The sequence below is a fragment of the Xyrauchen texanus genome, chromosome 11 (genome assembly GCF_025860055.1).
Source record: "Xyrauchen texanus isolate HMW12.3.18 chromosome 11, RBS_HiC_50CHRs, whole genome shotgun sequence".
Lineage (NCBI taxonomy): Eukaryota > Metazoa > Chordata > Actinopteri > Cypriniformes > Catostomidae > Xyrauchen > Xyrauchen texanus.
In genome coordinates this window covers 29122847-29148500 of record NC_068286.1, presented here as the reverse complement: position 1 = coordinate 29148500, position 25654 = coordinate 29122847, and the positions used below count along the sequence as shown (strand labels likewise).

General features: G+C 39.1%; 1 pseudogene; it reads left to right on the top strand.

Annotated features, from left to right (window-relative positions):
* Positions 1 to 10461: 10461 nt before the first annotated feature.
* On the top strand, positions 10462 to 16954 carry LOC127651372 (sodium/potassium-transporting ATPase subunit alpha-1-like; annotated as a pseudogene).
* Positions 16955 to 25654: the final 8700 nt, after the last annotated feature.

Genomic DNA, 25654 nt, shown 5'->3' with positions numbered 1-25654 from the left:
TGGACTTTTCTCAAATCCAGAGGTACACGAGGCTCTCAAGAAAGACCCCTTGTGTCACTACATTCGACACAACGTCGAGTGAGTGACTGAAGGGAACTTTTAATCAAATGAATGACATGATATGCTGATTTATTAATATAATTAATCGTAAATGTAATGCTGGGAAAGACGGCCACTGTTGTATTATACCTTTTTTCTGTTAAAAATTGGGCTGCATATTTATTAAATCTTTTCATCACATTAACCACCTAATGCTGGGAAAGGCCCTCAAATAACCACAATGCAATACATAATGAATAAATAGTTGTAAATAGTTATAGTATATTTAAATAATAATAAATATAAAATATATTATAAATATAATCATTCAGATAATTAAATGCATATTGTGGCAGATTTTGTCACTATACAAAATTACAAATCTACAACTCTCTTCTAACACAAGGTGTTCCCCAGGGTTCAGTTCTTGGACCATTACTGTTTATTATTTAACACCTTCCAATTGGTGACATCATATATAAACATGATCTTCAATTTCCTTGCTATGCTGATAACATCCAAATTTACTTTACCACCAGCTCTGACTCACCATCTCTTCCTGACTTACTCACAACATGTATTAGAGAATCAAACACTGGATGTCCCTGAATTTTCTTAAACTCAATAACAACAAAATTGAAATATTATTAATTGGCACCACTACTCAAGTAAAAAGAACGGACCTGTGCTTTGATATTGATATGGTTCATGTTAAGCCCTCCCCTTCTGTTTGTAATCTTGGTGTTTTATTTGACTCTCTCTCTCTTTTGATTGTCATATTTCCTCTGTTGTTAAAAACGTTTTCTTCCACTTACGGAATACTGCACAACTCTCTCAGTGATCTTTAATCACAATGGCTGATGTTGAAGTCTTGGTACATGCTCTGATCACATCGAGCTTATTGTAATGCCCTGTGCATCAGCTTACACCCATCCCCCCCCAAATAAAAATTTCTAGACTACAGTATGCCCAAAATGCAAGTGCAAGAGAGGACTTCCTCTGGTTTATTTGTCTGATCTATTTCACCTTTATTAGCCTGTCTAGGTCTCTAAGAACTTGGCTTTTTGTCTGTTCCTAGATCTCGATTGTCCACTGTATGTGGAAGGTCATTTTGTGTTTTTGCTCCAAAGCTATGGGAAGCATTACCCCTTACTCTTCGTAATATTTCTTCTCTATCCACTTTCAAGACTCAGCTGAAAATGTATATATTTGCAGTACACTTTCAGTAACCTTTTTATATATATATATATATATATATATGTATCGTTTATCATGTTATGAAATGTATTTCTGAAATATATTTATTGTAAAGCGACCATGAGCATGAGAAAGTATTATATAAATAAAATTTCCACTTCACTGATTTCCTTAGTCAGTGTTTTCCTGGCCCGGTTGTATAATATTTGATCCCCACTTCTGTAAGCATCCTCTTTGGCATGATGATTCTGTCTGAGCTTTCCTGTACACCATGGTTTATCATTATTGAATGATAAAAATGTCCTAGTAGGGATGCACATATCTTCAGACAAACTGATATATGATGTCACAGTATCAGTGAGCTCGTCCAGGTCTGTGGCTGTAGCCTCAAAAACACTCCAATCAGGCTTTTAGTTCCAACTCTGCTTCCTTGGTCCAACTATTTACAGTCTTTACTACAGGCTTAGATGTAGTAAAGGTTTTTGCTTGTTGGCCGGAAGAAGATGCACCAGACATTGATCAGAGTCCTAAAGCTGCACATGGAACAGAGCGTATATGCATCCTTTACAGTAGTGTAGAAGTGGTCCAGTATATTTCTGTACCTAGTTGGCATGTGATGTGTTGTATTTTGGCAGTTCACAGGTGAGGTTAGCTTTATTAAAATCTCCCAGCATAATAATAATTGAGTCTGGGTGTTGTTGCTCCATGTCTGTGATCTGATCAGCCAGCTATTGCATCGCTGCATTCATGCACGTTTGTGGAGGGATATAAATACTCAACAGAATGAACAATGAAAACTCCTACAGCGAGTAGAAAGGCTAACAGTTGATGAAGAACTCTTCTAAATTAGGAAAGCACATCTTCTTCAATGCTGTTACATCTGTACACCAACTGTCGTTGATGTAAAAGCGTGTTCCACCATCTCTCACGTTCCCCGATGATTCCACAATGCGATCCGTTCTGAACAGCCGGGGGCCCGGCAGATGTAACATGCTGTCAGGGATGGCTTCATTCAGCCAAATTTCCATGAAACACAGAGCAGCGGAGTTAGAAAAGTCCTTATTTGTTTGAATGAGCAGAAGCATTTCATCCATTTTGTTGGCGAGGTAGCAGACATTCGCCAGATGAATACTCGGCAGTGGAGTCCTAAAGCAGCGTTGACGAAGCTTCACAAGTGCGCCAGCTCGCCTCCCTCGCATGTGTCTTTTGGATCACTTAAAGCGTCACCTCCAAATAAGATGTCTAATAAAACGTCTGAATAATCAAACACCGGCAAAAATGTATCAGGTATGCTCTGCCGAATTTCCAGCTGTTCATCCCTGGTGAAACTGATTGGGAAAGAGTTACAAAAACATGACAAAAAACATATACATATATATATATATGTATATATATATATATATATACAGTATATATGAAAAATAAAAACTCTGTGGTCATTTACTCACCCTCATGTTGTCCCATGCCTTACTTACTTAATTGAGACCCCAATCTGGTCTCGTTACGTCTCAGTACTTTACATAAATTTTTGCAATATATTTTTTTCTTCACGTGTCTTGTGTGTATTATGGCAGTTTAGTGTTGAAATGAACACTAGAGGCACTACAACGACAATTACTTTTATTCACTTTCACACAAATCATGAGTAAAATGGCAGATTATCAGTTTCTTTTCACCCTCTTTAGTGTAGTACATGTCTGTTAATGTGATAAATTTTAACGTTTGCATTACATAACCAACTACATTTAAAAGCTTGTTTGTACGATGAAATTGCACAGTAGCTCAACTGATAGAGCATTGCACTTATGATGCAAAGAACCAGGGTACGAGTCCTCAATAACATGCAAGTCGACACTTGAGAAGAATGTGTCATAGAAGAACCAGAAAATTATGCTGTTGTGATTTCATTGTCATGTTTGTTTTTTATGACATTATAACCTTAAAAAACATTATAACCATAAAGAAAACTCAACTGCCACGATACAAGTAGTGCATTTTTTGTCACTTTTAGTTCCTTCAATGAAAGTGAATGGTTACTGAGGCTAACATTCTGCATAACATTTCCTTTTGTATTCCACTGACTGAAGAAAGTCATACATGTTTGAAAGAACATGAGGGTGAGGAAATGATGACAGAATTTTCATTTTTCAGTGAACTGTACCTTTAAAGAAGCTTACTCAGTCCAGATATATTTGTATGTGTATATATCACACATCTCCAAATTAGTTTCTATTTGTAGCTTTAAATGAGAGTATAATGAGAGGATAAAGGCTGAGAAAACAGCAGATGACTGTGTGTCTTCCAGGAAAAAGATTAGTGGAAAATTCTGTTCAGGTATAATGTGGGAAGAGAGGGGAGGGAGGGGTGGCATCTGGTAACTTGAACCCTGGAGATAAAAATCTTGAGAACAGTGACTCTCTCTGTATCTCTCTCTGTCTCTCTCTCTGTCTCTCTCTCTCTCTCCTTATCTCTCTCTCTCTCTCTCTCTCTCTCTCTCATTTTCTTCCCTCCCTCTACAGCTCAGAGAGGGAGGGAAGAAACACAGTAGTCTCTTACATGCAGTGAGCCTCGCACACACAATAGCCCTTATGCGAGTGACTGATTTAGGTCTTGGGAGACTCTGCACAGCGAGGGAACTTCATGTGTTTAGATTCCTCGAGGGCACTGACGATTCCCACAGGGAGTGCACATAGTGAGGGAAATGTGATTACATGTGCTTTCGACATTAACCTTTTTAAATATGAATTGTGTAATTTTTTCGATGTTGTAGTTCATTCTTTTATCCCAGCTTAATATATGAGACAACTCTGTGCGGAAAGCCATTCATAGTTGAATAATATCTAGGCCACTCTTTCCATATAATGAAAATGAATGAGGAAAAATATTTTTCCCTCCACGGTGGCTCATTAGGCTAAATATATTTGACGTGGGAACTTATCACAAAGCTATTGTGGCTTCAGAAGACTTGGAATATAATGCTTCAGTTGTATGGACCAATTTGATCACAGAAGAAAACTTCTCCCACCAAGCATTTTTGCATCATTTAAACTGTGTATTTTCTGGTAAAAACATAGAAACATCCTTAAAAAAAAAAAATAATCAAATCAAATCAAATCACTTTATTGTCACACTACTGTGTACATAAGTGCAACAGTAGGTGAAAGTCTTGTGTGCAGTTCCGAATAACATAGCAGTACCAATTACAATAAACAACATATTTACACAACACAATTTACATAACAAATGTACACATACTTACACAACACAATATACAATGTACAGTAAACAATACACACAATATAGAATACACATACAATAAAAATAAAAAATAAGGGTAAGGGTATATAAAAATATATATACAGTAGTAGAATTGGGGAGAATATATTTGACAGTCCAGTGTGTGATACAATTAATCAATGATGATTAATAAAGTGCAGTGCTGATTGTTGATCGTGAGAGATCAAGTGTTGAAAAGATATTTGATTACTTGGGGGAAGAAGCTATCATGTAGTCGGCTGGTGCGGGTCCTGATGCTGCGATACTGCCTGCCTGATGGTAGAAGTGAGGGCAGCCTATGACTCGGGTGGCTGGAGTCTCTGATGATCCTCCGAGCTTTTATCTCATATGTTCACACACCGCCTGTTATAGATGTCCTGGAGGGAGGGAAGCTCACCTCCGATGATGCTTCTGGCAGTTCGCACCACCCTTTGCAGGTCTTTGCGGTTGTGGGCGGTGCTATTGCCGTACCAGTCGGTGATGCAGCCAGTCAGGATGCTCTCTACAGTACTGCTGTAGAACCGTGTGAGGATGTGGTGGTTAATTCCAAACTTCCTCAGCCGTCTCAGGAAGAAGAGGCGCTGGTGAGCCTTCTTCACAATGGCCTCAGTGTGTATAAATAAAGAAAAAACTTATTTTGTCTTGTTTTCAGAGAAATCTTACAAAATTTGGAGGGGTTTATGCTTAAAACAAGAAAAACTTGTTGCCAATGGAGACTGAATCATGTTTTTTTTTCTTACCCCATTGACAAATCACGAAAACAAATCTTGTTGTTTTGCTTCTTCAGTAAATGTATTTTCTAATGTTCATCTATATTTTTACTGGAAAACAAGATAACATTTAGAATTTTGCAGTGTACTGAAAGCACGTTGTGCAAGCAACCTCCAAAACAGTTCTGAGTTTGGTCCCTTGGGAACCAGGGAGAAATTGCATTCACTTAAAAATAGAGAGCACTGTTAGGAGGTTGCATTTTTGCTCCACTGATGGTTAGGTTAGGGTTGGGGTTTGGGTTAGGGTTAGGGGGTAGATTTAATTAAATATGTATTAACGGTCAGTGTAATAAATCACGTACAACTAAAATATGACTCACTTTTAGCACTACTCTATACATTTCAACCGGAAACAGGAGCTCACACCTGCCCATACATTCAACAACACTACGAATTTCAGCCACTGGGGGCAGTGATTCGAATTTTCTCTAAGCACAGATTTCAAGTAGCAAAACTTTCAAACTACTGTCACGCATTCACATTTTGATCGCTTTTGATGGTTATTTTGGAGCTCAACCACACCAGTCCCCATTCAACTTTTGGGTTCATTGTTGGGTGAACAATTCCTTTAATAAAATGAGCCAGTCTACCATGCCAGTGAACTGTGAGAATACACTAGAAGTGATAACCGTCCTCTTTTTAATTCCATTTTTTGTTGTCTTCTTCACATGAGCCAAGCAAAGGAGTCGTGCAAGAGAGAGACACTGCCTTCTTTCACAGCTGTCATGTTTATTAGTCTGTTGTCCTGTTGCCTCTCTCACAGTGTTTGTGGCTGACATTTCACTCCACGTGTTCACAGCTGCGTCCCCAGGAGAGCGAGCAGCTCTTGTAGAACACTTACAAAGCTAACGTTGCAGAAGTGAAGCCATATTGTGAAAATAAAACAACAGAAATTCTGGCAGATCTTTTATTCTGGAGTAGCTATAAGATTCCCACCCCCTCATATGGTTAAAAATGCACAGGATATATTTTTTAAAGCATTTTAAAATATACAAAAATCACCAAAAATATAATGCTATTATTTATACATAAAGATTTATACAAATATGATATCATATTTTTCATATAAATAACACATTTACATAATGAATATAATATAATATAATATAATATAATATAATATAATATAATATAATATAATATAGGCAGATGCTATTTGCACCCTGGTGCAAATAATGACATTTGCTATTTACTCCCCAGTGCAAACATTGTCAGATATTATTTGCACCCCAACCTTGGTGCAAATAATGGTAAATACTAATTGCACCCTGGTGCAAATAGTGTCAATTACTAATAATGGAATAAAGCTTTAACATAACAAAATGTGGAAAAAGTGAAGCGCTGTGAATACTTTCCGGATGTACTGCATTACATGTATTAATTTGGCACATATTTAAAGCGTTTATATTATATATATATATATATATATATATATATATATATATATATATATATATATATATATATATATACATGACATATAAAATATATATTAACATTTTTAAATATAATATAATATAATTTAATATATAATATTATAGTAGTATTTTTATTTTCAAAGTTGGCAGACATTTAAAGTGATTTACAGTGCATTCAAAGTATACATATTATCAGTATGTGTTTAACGCCGGGTTCACACATCCTCCATGAGCAGGGCATGAGCAGGGTGTGAGCAGGGCGTGAGCAGAGCGTGAGCAGAGCGTTTTCGTTTCAGCGCCCATATTAACAGATGACACCGTTTACACTGCAAGCGTGAGTCATGAGGTAACATGTCCCAGATGGGGCAGTGAGCGGATAGTTTCGCTGTTGAGCCTACTTTTGCCACACAGCTCACACTGAGCTCAGCGTCTCTGGGTGCAGTACATCACTAAAATAATCAGGAGATTATAGAAAAGACACAAAAGCAAATCAAAATGATTCAAACCAAACCTATATTACACTACAATTGATATGTCTGCATGCATGTAAACTAAATAAAATAACTTAATAAAGGAAAGAATTAATAAACTGACAGACATTTTGCCATTCTGTGTATATAGGTATACACTATAGACACAACATTAACCAATCACATTCATGATAAAAATGAAGTGCAAGTGACTGCTTGCTGTTGTCCTTGAAGTAGCAATAACCTCAGCTTATTATGACCTTATTAAATAATAAATTGGCATAGGACACCATAGATAACTTTACTTCCTGCCCAGAGGTGCTGTTTCTCGTGGAAGAGACGCAGCCAATGTGAACATAAAATCGACCGCCCCGCTAACTGAACCCATAAAATACATACAAAAAAACATAATATATAAGACATATTTTATATATATATAAAAAAAAAGAACACATTTATATAATAACTGTGTAAAAATATAATATTGTATAATATAATATGATCTAATATAAAACAGTTAGTTGCAGTCCTCGAATCTAATTGGACGAGAGATGTTCCATGAGCACTGATGGTCTGACACCATCAGCACTCGAATGCTTCACTGTGTGCATCACTCCAAATGTGTTCATGCCATTCTAAACTAAAGTATAAGAGCAGTGTAACATTATTTTTTTTTTTACATTACATATGTTAGCCAGAAGGTGGTCGCAAAAGTTATTTTTTATGTGTAATATGAGATAGTTAGGTGAAGTGAAGTGAAGCCGCTTCAGCCGTTTACATACAACAGCTCTTCGTGATCGCATGTATTACTACTACTAAAGCTAGGAAATAGCTTTAAACAGCTTTAAATTGAAAAGCTGAGATAAACAACAGACTGATTAATTACACAAACTTAAGGCACTTACCTCTTATCGGACTTTCCACATTGGAGTGGACACACTGTTTAAAATAGAGGACATTGTGGTTGCAAAATAGGGAGAAATACCCCCGTTTGGACTGCTATTTTTCCATTGAGAAAGCTGATCTTCAGAAAGCTGACAGCATCTCTGCTTGGGTGTGGCAACAGGTGCATGCACATGCTCCATCTCTCTCTCTCTCTCCTCTTTCTCTCTCACACACACATACACATACAAACATCCATCCTTGTTTATCCAATAACTTGTTAGAAACAGCACAAGCCATGATACTTGATACGTGATACGTGATACCAGTGAACTTTTTGAATTACTAAAGAAGGCTTGGACGCATCATTCGGTTTGAACCAGCAACGGCACATTCTGATCCGCCACGTAATAACGTTTTTTTTTTTATTTCCTTTTTCATTGATCTGTTGAATATAAGCAATATCACACTTGCAATTGTGCTATATGGCCCTAAATCAGCACTGCTGTGATTACCTACAGCCAAATCACTGCAGTGTTGATGTAGGGCAATATAGCACTCTACAGTATTATACATTTTAAATATATGAATATTAGTATCCTTGTTATTAATGTTCCTGATATATTTTTGGCAGTTTTTATACATTATAAAATAAACATTTACATAAATACTGTTTAAAACATATTATCAAGGGTAAAGAAATAGTTGCTTTTGCCTTTGTTTTTCTGATCACTGTAATCAACATTTACACATTACATTTATTCATTTGGCAGATAATTTAAAGTGATTTACAGTGCATTTAAGTTATACATTTTATCAGTACATGTGTAATTGAACCCATAAAATAAAATATATTATATTAGATATTTTTTTTTTTTTTACATGACATATAAAATATATATTAACATTTTTAATTAGCACAAATATAATATAATATAATTGTATTTAATATATAATATTATAGTAGTATTGTTATTATCCAAGTTAGCAGATGATTTAAAGTGATTTACAGTGCATTCAAGGCATACAGTGCATTTAATCAGAATGTTTAAACCCATAAAATTTCTTTTAACCATGCAACATCAATATGTTTCAAATATGCTTTGGCCATAAAATTATATTTTGGTTTAATGGGCCAGGCATTAACTTAAAGTGCCATTGTATTTTCTTCCTTTTAGAGATCTCCAAGCAAAGACTCCCAACATTTGCCATTTCTGGTCACGTCCATCATTCCCCCTGCTGTAATCACCTGTGTCATAGAGATACTGTATGTGCACTAACCCCCTCTTCACATTTCTTGGCACAAAATGAAAGTCTCATGGCAAACCATACACTGTCTTTAATTCTTGAGAATAATCCTTGTACCAGACAGACATTTATGGGATGAAGTAAAACTATAACTGGTTCTGTTAACTAATAGATTTCACTGTTTAAAAGTATATTGCAATTACTGAGTGTGATTTGAGTCCCATGCAATGCATTGTTGTAACTTACATACAAGAAAGTAGAGGCCTCTGTAAGTGCACATTTCTTGCAAAGTAGCTATTTCTGTATTATTCACCTGAATTCTGGGTATTGCAAGGGTGGTTGCTTTGTGAACTCACAAACCGCCAACCATAGTATAATGCTAGCATTCAGAGACGCTTCCTTAAGTTTCTACTCTGAAATACCATTCATGGTCGCCCAAGTTTATGAGTAACAGACTTTTATGAGGAAACAAATATTAAAATGTAGCCACAAAATAGATCTCTGCTTGAATCACAAATGAAATGTTCCTGCTACAATGTAATCATCAATGTTGACATTCCTACAAAACTGATTTCACCTTGAGCATTTGCACTGTTGAATCCCATTCTAATGAAAGCATGTCATCATTTACAGACACAACCCTGCTGCTCTGAGCTAAAGCACTGGCTGCTGCTCTGCACTTGGGTTTCATGGAGCATTTAACACACAAATGGATGAAACTCGAAAAGAAATGTTAAAGCCACGTTCACAGTTTTACCTCCCGTAGTCGCCAAGTTGCTATGCAGCTGACAGGCTTAAGTCATCAAATACCTACTTTTGAAATGTAGAAGTGGTCAAAAGTCATAAACGTAGCTGATAGTCAACAAAAAAATGTTTCATAAGAACAGACACAAGAAATACTAAAACCACAATGTTTTTTGGATTTGTTTTTAATGCAAGGAAACTGTTAGTTGCAAGCTACAATATAGGTTGAATGACACATCAAAATATGTAAAAGGCCAGTTCTTCTTCTGTCACAGAAATGACCTACCTGTATAGATGAAGGTTGAATAGATGGTAAAACAAAATGACCTCAGCCAAACTCCTCCCAGGTTTTCTTAAATCCCCTCCCTGAAAAACTCTTTAGTTGGGAAGACTATACATTTCTTTAACCTGGCTTAGACACAGGGACTTGTGTGTCCGTAGAGGCTTACAGGAAGACATAATCGGAAATCCAAAAGAAGCAGATTTTGGATTAAAATAAATAAGGAAAATTGGGCTTGGAGTGAGTGGACTATATCTATCTTTGTTAAACTGCTGGTTTTCATCATACAGTTTTCTGAAAATAGTTTTTTTTCTGCTTTTGTTTTCACTGCATTTTGTTGTATATGTTGTTTATTTTTAATCCATTTTATTTTTGATAGATGGGGAATGATAATTACAAATTGGTGGCAACTTCAGAGGATGGAGCCAAAATGCCAAAAAAAAGGGAAAAGAAAGCACAAGGACATGGATGATCTTAAGAAAGAAGTGGATCTGATATGAAATTCTTACACATATAGACAGACTTATACTTTTAATACTCAGTTTAACAATAATCCGTTTTGTGGTTAACCAAGATTCCGAGCCATTTACTGTAGGATGACCACAAGTTAACACTGGATGAGCTTCACCACAAATACGGTAAATACAAAATGATTCATTAGCATATTTTTAATGTTTTATTTGGATTACATCTGTTTAAATGAACATTTATGTATTTTTGCATGTTTGTTGGTACAAGTATGCTTTGGATAAATTTGTTTAAATATATGCTATCCCAAGGAGGAGGGCTTTGGCTGCTGAATCTTCCTCCCAAGCCTTCTTTCTCATCAACTTGAACATCTTTGTAACAAGTTTTCTTTCTAAACCTGCTGGTTGGTAACTTGATTACAAAACATTTAAATAAATAATTAAGCTCAAGGCGACGTTCCTGTCTAATTAGGACCTTCAATACCTGACAATTATATGGGAAGTATGTCTTTAGATGTTTATCAGTTCACAGAAGGTATGGGTTATGGATTAGTATTTTAAGTTGTTTTGGAAAAGTAAAACATCTAACCCTAACCCTAACCCTAACCTTGCTATTCAAGCAGGCAATCTGCAGCCTACCCAATGTCAGCACTGACCAGCCCCTTCTATTGCTGCTGAAGGAACACCCCTGGATGAGCCTGACCTCACCCCTCTGCACTACCTCAACTTCCACTATGCCCCAGCACCACGGAGGACACCACGCCCACTATTCAGTTATAACATAATATTCATCTGGACTCTCATATTTATGCCTATTTTGTTCAAAATTAAAGACTCTCCGAGGTCTGACAGCCACCATGTCCGTCTTCCCTGCCACACCTTGTTTTTTTTTTTATAAATTGTTATCATTTCTGGCAGGGCTTGTCCTCTTCCATGCAAAAGAGATCTTAGCTTGTGATGGGCCCATTGCCCTGACTCCACCTCCGACTACTCCAGAATGGGTGAAGTTCTGCAAACAGCTATTTGGTGGATTCTCAACACTGCTTTGGATTTATGCAATTCTTTGCTTCTTGACATACAGAATCCAGGCTGCCTCTCAAGACGAACCAGACAATGACAATGTACAATACAGCATAAATATGCATAAATAGTTCTTATATACTCCAATGTAGCAGCATAATCACATAGTTGTTTAGTAGCATACAGTAGATTGACTATCACACATCTTCGTCCCTAAAACAAATTAATTTTTTTAAATTTACCTGGGAATTGTGCTTGCTGCTGTTGTCATAATCACTGGATGCTTCTCAAACTATCAAGACGCTAAGAGCTCTGAGATCGTGGAAAATTATAAGAACCTTGGTCCGCAGGTACACAAAGTACTGCCCTGTTTGTGCGTGATGGAGAGAAAAAGAGCATCGATGCTGAGGAGGTAGTTGCTGGTGATCTTGTGGAGGTCAAAGGTGGAGACAGAATCCCAGCTGATCTTTGCATCATCTCTACACATGGGTGCAAGGTAAAATCTAAAGCATATCAGACCAGAAACAATAATATACTGACCCTGTTCAAAAGATGTTGTGTTTGGATGCTGGTCCCAATTATGCGATGCTGGTATACTGATGTCCCCACCAGGCTTCCTTGATATACTAACTAAACCAGCAGCAAACCAGCACTAGCAAGCATAAATAAATCTGGCCCAACATGGAAATGAATGCCTGTAATTTTAGTAGGGCTTTCCAGTATGACTTTTCTTCCATTTAAGGTGGACAACTATTCACTCACCAGAGAATCTGAGCCCCAGACTCGTTCTCCTGACTTTTCAATGAAAACCCCTAGAAACTAGGAATATTGTGTTCCTCTTTACTAACTGCGTTGAAGGTGCATAAATAAGACATCTGAAGTAGATTGGATAAAATAACACAATAGTTGTGGAAAAAATTACCAGAGTGTCTATTTGCACCCCATTAGTCTGGTGCAACCACTGAAATAGAATCAAATCCAACTTTTTCCCATTCAATTTCCTGTTAACACTCTTAATATTTCATTTAATACTACTTAAAATAATAAATAAAGTTAATAAAAAGGTTGATTTAATTACAGTGACTTGTCATGGTGAATGTTGAGGAGTGCAGAGAAAGGTTTGATCCGGAGGCAGAGTCTGTCGTGCGCAGCTCTGCATCACTTGTGTGTACGTTGCATCACTGTATTACTAATATTGTAGTAACCATGTTCTTTGGCGGAAACCATAGTTTTAATGCAATTAACAATGGTGTTTGTTAATACAGTAATATGCAGCTAATATTTTAACCATGGTTTTTATTTTGTGGTTACTGTAAATTAAAAAAAAATACCTTGGTTAAACCATGGTTGCATTAGTAAAACCAAGGTTATTTGTTTCTAAGGTAAGGTTAAGGTTAGGTTTAGGGGTTAATGTAGTGTGTCTGTGGGACTCTATATCAACACAATAGACACACTGATGTGATGCTCATACTGTATGTTAAAGTTTTTCTCAATCACTTTGGCTCATTTTTTGAAACAGTCTTAACATTCTCTAAACTGTAAATGCAATTGTCAGAACTGATTTATGGGACATCACAACTCTATTGCATGTCTGCAAAATGTTACAAAAATAACTCACCCAAAACATTTAATTCATGCTTCAAAACCTAGTTATTTTGTCAGTAAATTATACAATGAAACCAACATTTTTAAAATGTTGTCATCATGTGAGCCATACTGGTCAACATGTTTAGATGTCAACCCTGGAAATGTTTGTTATATACAAATTTCATTTTTGTTTTACTTTTTTGTTGACACTGACTGCTTACTGTACTATACAAGAATGTCAGTTTTGTCTAGCTGAATGCTATTTTGTATCACACTGAGCTTTGTAGATACTGATTTCAACAGTAGGTAAAAGTTTACTGGGAAAAGTTAGTACTGTACAATACTGTAGTACACAGAAAAAGGATATGCACATATTTATGAATACAGTAAATATATTTTTGTAGCACTGTGTTTTATGTAAACAGAAAATTCAAATTTGCATGTCCATTTTTACAAATTTCTTACATGTAAAGTTATATATAGTGAACAGAAAATTGCCACAAAAATGACATCCATGCAAAAGATAAATAAATAAAAAACCTGCAGTAGTTCTGTAAAAAACTTATACATTGTACCTCCACACAGTACGTAACACTACAAGTTCCCATCTTCTTGGTGGACATCCTGTCGCTCTTGTTGGTCTGGCCAGAGATTTAGCAGACATCACAAACATTCATGTCATAGATATTTATGGAATATACATGTATTTTTGATAAATTTTGATAATTGAATGGATCATTTAGCATGTGATGGCTCACACACTGATGGCTCACACACTTCTAATGTTTAGAAGAGTAAGAGTATTACTCCCCATGTTAAGAGTATTACAATTTCACTGAGAATCAACTCATCAGTTTTGATCAGGAAGCCATGTGCATTTAGTTATTGTGCAAATTGTAGACAATTTGACTTACTCTTTTGCACACGTGTGCCAAAACACATGCAATTTGCTTAAATTAATAAGAAATTCAAATCTGGTGTGAACAAGAATCTAATTGTTCAGAGATTTGAAAAATAATTATTCTTGTTCGAGAATTGAGCCAAATTGATTGAGAAAAACTGTAATATTTAAATTTAGTTGCAAATAGAATCTGACACTATTTTCACCAGGGTGCAATTAGTATCTACCATTATTTGAACCAGGGTTGGGGTACAACTAATATCTGCTACTATTTGCACTGGAGTATTAACAGCATATACCATTATTTGCACCAGGGAGCAAATAGCATCTGTCAAAACTTACTGACATAATTAAAATAGTTATAATTGTTCATAGGTACTGCCAGAGGTGTCATCATCAACACTGGTGACTGTACCATCATGGGTCGTATAGCCACCCTTGCATCCAACCTAGAAGGTGGAAAAACACCAATTGCTAAAGAGATTGAGCACTTCATCCACATCATCACTGGTATTGCCATCACAGAGCAAAGAAGAACTGCCTAGTGAAGAATCTCGAAGCTGTGGAGACTCTTGGCTCAACCTCAACCATCTGCTCAGACAAGACTGGAACTTTGACCCAGAACCGAATGACCATGGCTCACATGTGTTTTGACAACCAGATTCATGAAGCAGACACCACAAAGAACCAGAGTGGAACTGCCTTTGATAGGAGCTCAACTACATGGGCTGCTCTTGCATGTGTCGCTGGCCTGTGCAACCGTGCTGTCTTTCTTGCTGATCAGAACCACGTGCCAATACGTAAGGTGTGCTTGAAAATTAACTACTCAATATTTAGTACTTTCTTTATCTACGAAAATTTTGGAAAATATGTAGGTGAGTTACATTTAGCTTGACTTAGAAGTTTATTTATTTTATAAGAAACTGTCAGTAGTAGAGTTTTGTAACAAGTGAAAGAAAAATCAATCTTTTGCGGTGAGACACAGTGGGTGATGCTTCAGTCTGCTCTGTTGTGTATTGAGCTTTGCAGTGGTTCAGTGACTGAAATGAGAAAAGTACACAAAGATTGCCAATATCCCTTTTAACTCCAACAAATACCATGTAATTTAAGGTAGTCTTTTAGGATGATAAGGTACACATTTTACTTGTCAATTGAACACTTTATCTGCCCTTTTATAGCTCTCAATTGACAAGAATCCCAATTCCTCAGAGTCTAAGCACCTGCTAGTAATGAAGGAAGAGAAAACTCTAAAACTATGACTGCTGAAGAATATGTACACACACAAAACTGTACAGTACTAGAGCAGATTTCGTGATTCTGTGTTCTGTCTCGCAGGTTTCTGCCACTTTTGTCTACCTGATGACCAGTATCCTGAGGGCTTTGCATTTAATACTGATGAAGTGAACTTCCCCAATGAGAACTTGTGTTTTGTTGGCCTTATGTCTATGATTGACCCAACTCATGCTGCTGTTCCAGATGCTGTAGGCGAGTGCCGAAGTGCTGGAATTAAGGGATTGCTTCACTTTGATTTAATGTTCATAACTGCTTGAATATATTGCACCCATGTTAAATTAAAGAAGCCAGATGATAAAGCATCTATGTCTTCAGTTTCAGGTTATCATGGTTACTTGTGATCATCCAGTTACAGCTATTGAAAATGGTATTGCAAAGGGTGTTGAATCAAGGTTCTGTCCTTGATTCAAGATCCACTGTTTGAATATGTTGCCCTTGACTTAAATTAAATTAATACAATTATAATTCTGCAACTTCTGTTACAGGTTATCATGGTTACTGGTAACCATCCAATTACAGGTAAGGTTACTGCAAAGGGTGTTGGCATTATCTCTGAAGGTAATGAAACTGGAAAGACACTGCAGTCTTGAACATTCCTGTTGGGGAAGTTAATCCAAGGTATGCTGGTCATCTCAGCCACTGACAACAAAGCTGTTTTCTAAACCAAAAATATATGGACAACACGTTTTGGATTTGCTCTAGATGTCTTCTAATACAAAGTATAATTCTAGAGAGTCCACGGTGAGAATTGAACAATATGAATGAAGAAGAGCTGGATGATATCCTCAAACACCATACAGAAATTGTGTTTGCCAGAACTTCCCCACAACAAAAGCTGATCATTGTAGAAGGATGTCAGCGACAAGTCTCATAAGACAGCAGATTTTAGAAATTAGCTAGCAGTTGGTGCAAGCATTAATTAACAGTTTTTTCCCCTGTCAGGGTGGCATTGTAGTGGTAACCGTTGATGTGTGAATGATTCTCCTGCACAGAAGAAGGCTGACATTGGTGTGGCTATGGGTATTGCTGGATCTGATGTAGCCAAACAGGCTGCTGACATGATTCTTTGGGATGACTTTCCCTCAATTGTCACTGGAGTAGAAGAAGGTATGACATTTTATTGAATGCCCAATTTACTGAAGAATCGTGAAGGTTACTGTGACGTTAATTTTTTAACATATACCTTTCACCTTAGGACATTTAATATTTGACAACTTGAAGAAGTCCTTTGCCTACACCTTGACCAGTAACATCGCAGAGATCTCACCCTTCCTTTTGTTTATCATTGCTAATATTCCTCTACCCTTGGGCACCGACACATTCTCTGTATTTTAAAGTCATAACTGCTCGTTGTCTTGTGGATGGCAGCCCCTAAAATGGTAAGGTAAAAAAGTGGTGACATTTGGTACACTAAATGGGGATTGCCTAAACTTTAATTTTAACAATTTGGGGTCAGCAAAACCTGTTGCACCACCAACAGCTGAAAGTTTGACTTTTGTCAAGAAACTTTTTTCCTCTGATTCCTTGAGCCATGGTTTCCACCATCTTGAATTTTTTAGAAAACATACTTTTTCGAATTTGTTCAACATTAATTTGGGTTAGATGAACCTAGCTATGCAAGATTTTTGATATTCAAAACCGCGTAGCACATCAATGAATTTAACAGTGAGCTCGCCAAATAGGAAGTGTGGTTTTGTCTTGGCAACATTTTGATATATTGGATGAAACTTAGTGTTGGGTTTGAGTCCACCTTAGTTGAGTCCGAGTCAAGTCCGAGTTTTCAAACAATCGAGTTATGATTAGCTTCCTGTGGAACAAACTTGAAAATGGTTTCAGAATGAAAGCATATGCTTTAGGTGTATGAAGACAAAACAGTCCTTCAACACAATTCTTATTGCATTCTGTTGACATTTCAGTTATTTGTTGATTTTCCCATACACTCAAAGACTAAAGAAAGTGAAAGCTGCATTATTCATTAAAACCAGAGTTATTATTGTTTAAAATTGTATTTTATTTTTTATTTTACAACTTCATTTTCAATTTGTCCTTTCAATTTAGTAAATGTTTATCTAAATGATCCCTATCTAAAAAATAATATATACTGAGATTTATTGTTTGTTTCTATCTGCTAAATGGTTTGGGAAAATAATGAGTCAACACTAGTAATTAGCACTCGCTGAGAAGTTACATCTCATGACTTGACTGCAAATGCTACACCCGAAAACCCTGGTAATGCCCACTGCAAATATTAGGTCCATTTAACAAGTATATGTGTGGAGCGGAGGGGGGTGGGGCCGGGTCGGAATATCGCATGCCCGGTCCCCAATCGGCCTGATGAGGCGCGCGAGGGATAAAGACGGCCGGTGACAATGGTTCGAGAGAGAGAGAATCACGGGCATGTCCGTCATGTGTGTTTATGTTTGTGCTTTTGGTTTTGAGTTTCATTAAATTATGATTTATATTGACAAGCCGGTTCTCGCCTCCTCCTTGCCCATCCTTTAACTGTGTTACATTGGTGCCGAGACCCGGGAAGGAATGAGGGATGCCCGTCGCAGAGTCCTCGACACTGCCGTCCACCCTGGGGAGCGCCGCTGCCATCTGCTGGGTGACGGAGTAGCCCGACCGCCCAGATGCGGGGAACGGCCGTCATCCGTGGGGCAAGTGGGGACTGGATTCCCCGACCGCCTGGAGTGAGGGAGCCGCTGCCGGGGCGGAGAAGTGCCCTGCCGCCCCCAGAGACGCGGTGGGGTCGAGGGAGACTGCCATCCGCGAGGGGAGGAGGGAAGAAACTGGGGCAGAGGAGTGTCCCCATTTGCTGGCAGAAAAGCGGAGGGGTGTTCTGCCCGCTGGGGGTCGAAGGTTTGACTCCGGTTCGCCCGGGGTTGGAGCGGCTGTCGTCCGCCTGAGTGTGGAGGAGTGTTCGAGGACCACGCGACGGTACATCATTGAACCGATGAGTGAGTTTTTCTCTCTCTCCTCTCTCTCTCTCTCTGTCACACCGTGTTGGCCTTTTCCCTCGCCTGTTTTTGTTGTTGTCTTCCCCTCCTGTCTCCTCCCAGGGTGAGGAAGGCGGGGATGACCACGCGGGACGCAAGATACACCCCGCCCCAGGGATGGGGGGGGTGTACGTCATGCCGGTGGCACCCCGGCCTGAGATAACACCGGGAGGAGTGTGGAGCGGAGGGGGGCGGGGCCAGGTCAGAATATCGCGCGCCCGGTACCCAATCGGCCTGATGAGGCACGCGAGGGATAAAGGCAGCCAGTGACAATGGTTCGAGAGAGAGAGAATCACAGGCATGTCCGTCATGTGTGTTTATATTTGTGCTTTTGGTTTAAGTTTTCATTAAATATTATTTATGTTGACAAGCCGGTTCTTGCCTCCTCCTTGCCCATCCTTTAACTGTGTTACAATATGATTGTTAATTTGTGGAAAACTCTTCGTCGACTGTGGATCTCCTGTACGTGTTCTTACCAACAGTGGCTAAATTATATAGACATCCAGCTTTTGACACTTAGGACAATTAATGGACACATACACAACTATTACAAAAGGTGCAAACATGAATTTATGCTCAAGAAGGCAACACAAGAACCAAAGGGATGCAAAATTTTGAACTGGATGATTTCTGAAATGAAATGCCTCACCGCGTTCAGGCCGGGCCCTTAAAACATTTCCAGAGGCTCCTGGGGCATATGGCATCCTCCGCGGCGGTCGCGCCGCTGGGGTTGATGCATATGAGACTGCTTCAGCACTGGCTCCAGACTCGAGTCCCGAGACGAGCATGGTGCCGCGGCATGCACCGTGTGTTCATCACCCATGCCTGCCGCCAAACTTTCAAACCCTAGACAGACCTCTGCTTTCCATGGACAGGAGTCCCCTTGCAGCAGGTGTCCCAATGCGTCCTTGTCACCACAGACGCCTCCAAATTGGGTTGGGGTGCCGTGTGCAATGGGCACGCAGAAATCAACTGCCTAGAGTTTTTGGCTGTACTTTTTGCCCTGCGGAGGTTTCTCCCGCTAATTCAGGGCAAACAAGTCTTGATTCAATCAGACAGCACCACCATGGTAGAGTACATAAATCGCCAAGGCTGTGTACACTCCCGTCACATGTCACAGCTTGCCCATCATCTCCTCCTTTGGAGCCAGCAGCGACTCAAGTCATTCTAGTGGCTCCCTATTGGCCCACTCGGACTTGGTTCTCGGATCTCATACTCCTCGTGACAGCCCCTCCCTGGCAAATCCCCCTGAGGAAGGACCTTCTTTCTCAGGGACGGGGCATGTTCTGGCATCCGCACCCAGACCTCTGGAACCTCCACGTCTGGCCACTGGATGGGATGCGGAAGATCTAGCTGATCTACCACCTGCTGTCGTAGACATGATCAACCAAGCCAGAGCCCCTTCTACCAGTCAACGTTACGCCCTGAAGTGGCACTTGTCGCAAATTGGTGTTCTTCCCAGGATGAAGACCCACAGAGGTGCGCAGTAAGGTCAGGGCTTTCATTCGTGCAGGAGAGGTTGGAGGAGAGGCTGTCCCCATCCACCTTGAAGGTGTATGTAGCTGCTATCGCAGCCCACCATGAAACGGTAGACGGCAAGTCTTTGGGTAAGCACGACTTAGTTATCAGGTTCCTAAGAGGCGCCCGGAGGTTAAATCCCTCCCGGCCGAGCCTGTCACCCTCCTGGGATCTCTCAGTGGTCCTCTCGGGCCTTCAGAGACCCCCTTCGAGCTGCTAGAATCAGTCGGACTCTCCTTGAAGATGGCCATCCTGATCGCGCTCGCCTCCATCAAGAGGGTCGGGGAACTGCATGCGTTCTCTGTCAGTGACACCTGCCTGGAGTTCGGTCCTTCTTTCTCAGGGATCCTAGGATCCTCACGGGATCCTCACGTGATCCTAAGACCGTGACCAGGCTACGTGCCCAAGGTTCCCACCACTCCCTTCAGGGACCAGGTAGTGAACCTGCAAGCGCTGCCTCGGGAGGAGGCAGGCCCAGCCCCTTCGTTGCTGTGTCCGGTACGTGCTTTGCGTATCTACTTGGACCTCACGCAGAGCTTTAGATGTTCTCCAAACAGAGGCTTTCCCACTGGGGAGTGGATGCCATTACGTTGGCCTATCGTACCCAAGCTGTACCCCCCCCCCTTGTGGGTCAGAGCACACTCAACAAAAAGTGTTGCATCCTCATGGGCACTGGCCAGGGGCACCTCCCTAGTAGACATATGCAGAGCAGCAGGTTGGGCAGCTCCCAATACCTTTGCAAGATTTTACAATCTCAAGGTTGAGTCAGTTTCGTCCCATGTTATGACTCAGGTCCGAGCCGGTAGAACTCGGTACACGCTGACAAACTGACCAGGTGGACCGCTTGCACATAGCACCCTTTCCCTCCGCTGAGGTAATACAGTGCGCCTTTACCCCAGGAGATCCAACGAACTAGGCTCCCTGGATGACTCCTCCCTAGCCCTCTGGTCCACGAATTCAGCCGCTATAACTCTATGCGAGAAACATCGAGAGAGAAAAGACTGCTTGTTCCCCTCTGTCAGGGATAAAGAACCAGAAGGCTTTGACGATTTTATGGGGCATTGGGGAAGGTTACGTGCAGCCTGGCTCAGCTGGTCGCTTTGGCATGTAAAATACCTGCCTGTAACCACTGTTGCGCCTGAATCTCATTGTCGGCTCCTCAGAAAAATCCTGAAAGAAACAAATGCATTCCCCTCCCTTTATACCCGTATGTCTGGGGGCGGGACATGCAAATTCTGTCTGCCAATTTCTCATTGGCATTTTCTCATAGATCAGAGGTGCAAAAGGCTCTCAAGAGAGACCCCTAGTGTCGCTTCGACACAACGTCTCGTTCCCTCCATCAGGGAACGGAGGTTGCATCCGTAACCTAGACGTTCTAGAAATTAAAAACAATTACATTGTTTTAAATGCAAACAATTAAATTAAGATTAAATGCAAAGGAAAAAATGCAGCAATATGGAATACATCATGAAGATAATCCACATAGAGTTTTTTAAGGGGATGCAAGGCAGTGATGCAGCAATTTCATTTACATGTTAAGAGAACCTATACAGGTGAAACTCGAAAAATTAGAATATCGTGCAAAAGTTCATTAATTTCAGTAATTCAACTTAAAAGTTGAAACTAATATATTATATAGACTCATTACAAGCAAAGTAAGATATTTCAAGCCTTTATTTGATATAATTTTGATGATTATGGCTTACAGCTTATGAAAACCCCAAATTCAGAATCTCAGAAAATTAGAATATTGTGAAAAGGTTCAGTATTGTAGGCTCAAAGTGTCACACTCTAATCAGCTAAACACCTGCAAAGGGTTCCTGAGCCTTTAAATGGTCTCTCAGTCTGGTTCAGTTGAATTCACAATCATGGGGAAGACTGCTGACCTGACAGTTGTGCAGAAAACCATCACTGACACCCTCCACAAGGAGGGAAAGCCTCAAAAGGTAATTGCAAAAGAAGTTGGATGTTCTCAAAGTGCTGTATCAAAGCACATTAATAGAAAGTTAAGTGGAAGGGAAAAGTGTGGAAGAAAAAGGTGCACAAGCAGCAGGGATGACTGTAGCCTGGAGAGGATTGTCAGGAAAAGGCCATTCAAATGTGTGGGGAGCTTCACAAGGAGTGGACTGAGGCTGGAGTTACTGCATCAAGAGCCACCACACACAGACGGGTCCTGGACATGGGCTTCAAATGTCAAACATCTTACCTGGGCTAAAGAAAAAAGAACTGGTCTGTTGCTCAGTGGTCCAAAGTCCTCTTTTCTGATGAGAGCAAATTTTGCATCTCATTTGAAACCAAGGTCCCAGAGTCTGGAGGAAGAATGGAGAGGCACACAATCCAAGATGCTTGAAGTCCAGTGTGAAGTTTCCACAGTCTGTGTTGGTTTGGGGAGCCATGTCATCGGCTGGTGTTGGTCCACTGTGCTTTATTAAGTCCAGAGTCAACGCAGCCGTCTACCGGGACATTTTAGAGCACTTCATGCTTCCTTCAGCAGACAAGCTTTATGGAGATGCTGACTTCATTTTCCAGCAGGACTTGGCACCTGCCCACACTGCCAAAAGTACCAAAACCTGGTTCAATGACCATCGTATTACTGTGCTTGATTGGCCAGCAAACTCGCCTGACCTGAACCCCATAGAGAATCTATGGGGCATTGCTAAGAGAAAGATGAGAGACATGAGACCAAACAATGCAGAAGAGCTGAAGGCCGCTATTGAAGCATCTTGGTCTTCCATAACACCTCAGCAGTGCCACAGGCTGATAGCATCCATGCCACGCCGCATTGAGGCAGTAATTAATGCAAAAGGGGCCCAAACCAAGTACTGAGTACATATGCATGATTATACTTTTCAGAGGGCCGACATTTCTGTATTTAAAATCATTTTTTTTTATTGATTTCATGTAATATTCTAATTTTCTGAGATTCTGAATTTGGGGTTTTCATAAGCTGTAAGCCATAATCATCAAAATTATATCAAATAAAGGCTTGAAATATCTTACTTTGCTTGTAATGAGTCTATATAATATATTAGTTTCACCTTTTAAGTTGAATTACTGAAATTAATGAACTTTTGCACGATATTCTAATTTTTCAAGTTTCACCTGTAAGAGAAAAAAAATATATATTTTTAAGGCATTTGATGCAAATGAACTATCCTAACTACTGGTTTAGGATTTGCTTCTTGAGTACTTCAAGTTGCAGTATGTAAGATTCAGAAAACCTTGTTATTAATGACACCTGTGGCGGTTAAGTAAACTGCAGCCAGCTAGATGTCGCTCGTGATCGCAAACACACTCCAAAGGGATGCAGCCAGCATCGACCAAAACAATCACATAACGTACAAAGAGGCTAAACGTGATTCACCGGCATGTAGACAGATGAGGTAGCATAATTAAAATTACACAGTTATGATTGTTTTACTACAAACTTTGAGACTGTACATTATATTTGACTCTCCAGTGCTGAAACAGGGCTAAAAGAAGTGTGGATATAGGTCTGACTATGCAAGACTGTAGTTTGAAGCAATCACTTTTCTTTGCATGATACATTGACTGCATTTATATGATAGCCTATGTGGGTGTTAGCTTGCTAGCCAGCTTTATCAATAGCTGTTAGCTAAATTTGATGAAAACAGCTATTTATAAAATAGATTATACATTATAAATATGTTGACAAAATTCAGTATTGATGTGATACCATCACAACTATCATTTTGATATATCGATGCGCTACTGTTTTATAATAATAGATTTTATATATGTTCTGTATAACCAAGTTACATTACACTAATGAATAGAGCTTTCTGCATTATCTTGAACATTGTCAAGCATTCATTTAGTGTATTATTGTAGTTTATCTTGCTGAATAATTACATATTAACATTGACATTATCCTGACTTTTAGTATAAAGAGAAGATCGTTGAAATTATTTGAAAGTTACGACGCAAGGTAACTTGCAATTCGTCAGTGTTAGCAGGCAAGATCAAGTTAGCTAAAATTACACAGATCTATTCTTATGGCACCATATTTCACTTGCTTTGCAGGTATGTAAGCTTAACTGTCCAATAGGAAGAACGCCAATTCAGGGTTGGTTTTGATCCCCAAAACCGAACGAATGTCCCTCCAGGAATCAAATGCTGATGTTCACTCTAGTTTTCGCTCGACCACAATCACATTTCCACTTAGCCAGTTGGGATTCAGTAGATACAATTTTTTATTTTATTTTTTGGCTTACTCAAATCAAATCACTTTATTGTCACACAACCATATACACAAGTGCAACAGTGGTTGAAAGCAATATAGCTGCCATGACAGTGATGAGACATATACTACTTTATAATAACATCAGATTACACAACACAATATACAGTATACAATAAACACAATGTAGAATACACATACACACAATATAGAATACACAGTATACAATAAAAATAGGATATATAAAATATACAGCATGTTGTATTGTGCTGTATTGACATTTAGGCTGTTGATTACTCTGAGTTTGGGTAGGAGTTGGTGTTGTGCTGGCAGCCGGATGTTTGCTGGATTACATCTCTAACATAACGTTACCTAGCAGTTTGTTGTCGCTGTTGAATAGTGGAAGAGAAGCTATTACTGAGGCTCTCTGCAGCACACATAAACGTCACATCATTTGGATTTTCCCTGCAAAAGCAACCTGCTCCCTTCACATGAATATCAGTCTATAGGCTTTATGCAACCTAGAAAGTCTGAGAAGGGCTCCTTTTTTTCATGACAACACATTTATAGGCTAGATTCCACAGCTTGTAATTAAAATTCAAGATATTTTTTGGTTCTCCTATTTTGAATATGTACTCTCCAATAGGCTCAGGTTCAACAGTACTGGTCAATTTGCAACATGAGCATGACCAATAAACATCTTTAATCAATTTAATCCCTGTAATGAGGATAATCCTGAAAATAAACTTTAAGTAAGAAATAATGACCATAAAATAAGATCTCATAATAATTCTTGAGACAAACGTGATACAAATAGACAGCCAAATAGACCAACTTAAATTACTGTATGATATCCTACTAATTAATAAGCTAAATTTCTCATTTTATTTATCTTTTCAATCACCAAATAAAACATAATCAAGGCAACTGCTAAACTGATTCCTTCTCTAAATCCAATACTGGGGAAAATGAGTAAAACAAGGAAAAACCAAAGAGTCATGGTTTTATTGAGTAACACCTCTTAAACATGCTTGTGCTTTTTCAAGCACAAGTAGGAATCACAAGATCATGTGTAATCCAAGTCAAACAAACTTTAACCAGGAGCTCCCATAATCTAACATTTTGTAACTATTATCTATGAATTAGACACTAACTGGAAGAAACGTTCACTTTGAAGATTATTTTTAACAGAGTTACTGTTCCCCTATAAATCAACAATTAACAAGCAATCAAAATCGCCGGCAGAAACTGACCTAGCTGTTCTCGTGCAGACCCCGCCCCTTTATCTGCGTTACCATGGCAAAACGGGCACACGTCATAGCGAAAAATCACTCAGTATATAAACGT